Consider the following 3,109-nt stretch of genomic DNA (forward strand, 5'->3'; position numbering starts at 1 on the left):
GCCCCCATGCCCACTTCCAGGAGAGGCCCATGGGCCTCACTACTACCCCAGGTAAAACACAATGACAAGCAAATCCACCCCACAGAGACAATCCAAGCTTTTTATCAGCTGATTTGTCTATGATTCAGGGATAAATGGAGAAGGCAATAGCACCCCACTCCAATCCTCTTGCCTGGAAAATCCCATGGATGGAGAAGCCTGGTGGGCTGTCATCTATGGGATCACACAGAGTCAGACAGGACTGAGCAACTTCACTTTCACTTTTCACTTTTCACTTTCATACATTGGAGAAAGAAATTGCAACCCACTCCAGTGTGCTTGCCTGGAGAATCTCAGGGCTGGTGGAGCCTGATGGGCTGCCATCTATGGGGTCGCACAGAGTCGGACACAACTAAAGTGACTTAGCAGCAGCAGCAGCAGGGATCAAATTATGACTACAGAAAGGAAAGATGACCTGACCTAGGACGGCCATGATATTCTATAGAGCCTGACAAAATCGGTTACAAGGAAACTTCCTTTTTTCTTGGAAACCATAAAGCTGGTTCTTTTGCATATGCAATTAAAAACAATTAGCTTGTTACAAAGGCCTGCCTAGGGCAATGCTTGAACTTAATCCTTGCCACAGAATTCAACAACTTCCCTGGTGGCTCAGACCGTAAAGTGTCTGCCTACAATGCAGGAGACCTGGGTCCAATCCCTAGATCGGGAAGATCTCCTGGAGAAGGGAATGGCAGCCCATTCCAGTATTCTTGCCACCTCCAGCCCCCCCTCACCGCTGTCCCCCCAAAAAAAGCAGCTCAAAGAAATATTTTAAATCTCAGGTGCAAAACTAGAGATCCCTTGCCTGTCTGTCTGGATTTATGTATGTCTCAGTGTGAGTCTTCTGTTTTTTGATAATGTTGCTCAAGTTCTGAGTTCTTATTTAAATGGTCTCAAGAAAAGAAAGCCCTTACAAATCAAACAGTTGGAAATACAAGAAAACATTGACCTAAATGAATTTCAGATTCACGTGAACTGGGAAATGGTCAATATTAACTATCTAGTATCTTTTTTTTTTGCTACTCTACTATAGACATGTCTAAGAGTCATTAACATTAAGCACAACATTTTCATAGTGACTAGGTTTATTATAATTTAAAATTGCTATATTGTTATATCTGTCACAAGCTTGTCCACAAGAAAGTACCTCTAAACAATAACAAAAAAACTAAAAATGTAAATATGATATGAGCTTTTAAAATATTAACAATAATTATACCCTAAAATTTATATTTTTATAAATATATTATTATTATATTCTAAAATTTTTTCTCAACATTGAAACTCTGGTATCTAACACAGCAGCTGCCTCATGGCAGTCACTCAACAGTCACTTGCTAAAGACTGGACTGAGCAATCCAACAAAATGAGGTGTGTACTGATATAATGTCATATGTGTCCACACTCCATGTAATATCCATGGACTGGAAACAGTGTAACTACCTATCAACAGGGAACTTGATTTAATACAGAGTAAGGCATTAATATTATGGAATATGACACAGCTGTTTAAACCAACGTACATGTCTAGATATAGCAACTTACATGTCTACTTGCACATACCCACTTGTGAACAAAGCAGGGCACAACCACGTGTGCACATTGCAGTGCCACTGGTACCAAAAGTGTGTGTTAGTCACACAGTCGTGTCCAACTCTTTGTGACCCCATGGACTGAAGCCCGTCAGGCTCCTCTGTCCATGGGATTTTAAGGGCATGTCCATGCCCTTAAAGAAGTGAGTGAATCTTGTCTGAACTGTTTGTTGGGGGAGAATACTCATTAGAAGCTTACAAGAAACTATTAACAGTGGTTATTCGTTTGGAGGGTAGGTGGGAACTGGGTGGATGGGTGTCAGAGGTGGGAGAAAAAAACTCTACGAACTACTGTTTTATACTTTCAGATTTGGGAATCCACATGAACATGGTTTATAACTCAGTACATCAATTTTTAAGTGCTCTGTGACCAGAACCAAGTAAATTCTGATGAATGAATTAAAACACACATGAGAGCTTCCCCATCATCTGTTCCCCTCTCCACCACCTACCCTGTCACCATTGTTCCCACTGCCACTGCCCTGGGAAGACACAGGAAGCTTTTTAAAAGTTGCATCATCTTTAAGTTTTAAAGCCATACTTTCTAACTATCCATTTATAGTCATAAACCCCTCCATCACTCTTTACAACTGACAAAGTGCTTTCAAACCTATCATCTAATTGGGTCCTTAGGACAACCTGAGACAGTTTATATGTTTTGAAAGTGAAAGTCGCTCAGTGGTGTCTGACTCTTTGTAACACCATGGACTATGGAGTTCATGGAATTCTCCAGGCCAGGATACTGGAGAGAATAGCCTTTCCCTTCTTCAGGGATTTGCCAACCCAAGGAAAGAACCCTGGTCTCTTACACTACAGGGAGATTCTTTACTAGTTGAGCCAAAAGGGAAGCCCGAGAATACTGGAGTGGGTAGCCTATGCCTTCTCCAGCAGATCTTCTGACCCAGGAATCAAACTGGGGTCTCCTGCATTGAAGGCAGATTTTTTACCAACTGGGCTATCATTGAAGGAGAAAATTGAAGTTTTATAAAATTAAGGTTTCTGCCTGAGGTCACACCTCTGAAAATGGCACAGCCAATCCTGATTGCCTGATAAGGATGACACCTCCCTCACCTTCCTTCCCAACTCTAAAAAGGGAAAAAATAAAGATGACAGGAGGTCTTCCACAGATTTTATGTTCATCCCATGACACTGTAGGTCAGATTGATGTATGTGTGGGTCAGTCTGGGTCATGGTCCTGGGGAACAGGACTTGCTGAGAGAAGAAAACAGCCAACTTTTGTTTTGATTGTTACAGTCACCCAGCAGGGAAGAAAAAAGGAAAGGTAAATATTCTTGGCTGGCATGGAGAGAACCCTGCCAGAAAATGGGATGGATGCTCTAACTTGCCAAAGACATCCCTGGAGGTCCCATTAACACCATGATACTGAACCAGAGAGATGCTGAACACTTAGGAGTGCTGCTGATTCCCTGGCAACTTTTGAAAGCAAGCTTATGTTTCCACTGACTGAAGCAAGGGGC

At 42.1% G+C, this 3,109-nt stretch overlaps 1 pseudogene; it reads right to left on the reverse strand.

Annotated features, from left to right (window-relative positions):
• LOC104981887 overlaps nt 1-3,109 on the reverse strand; it is an 11,660-nt pseudogene that overhangs the window by 967 nt on the left and 7,584 nt on the right.

Source organism: Bison bison, unplaced genomic scaffold, assembly GCF_000754665.1.
Source record: "Bison bison bison isolate TAMUID 2011002044 unplaced genomic scaffold, Bison_UMD1.0 scf7180017864524, whole genome shotgun sequence".
NCBI classification, from domain to species: Eukaryota; Metazoa; Chordata; class Mammalia; order Artiodactyla; family Bovidae; genus Bison; species Bison bison.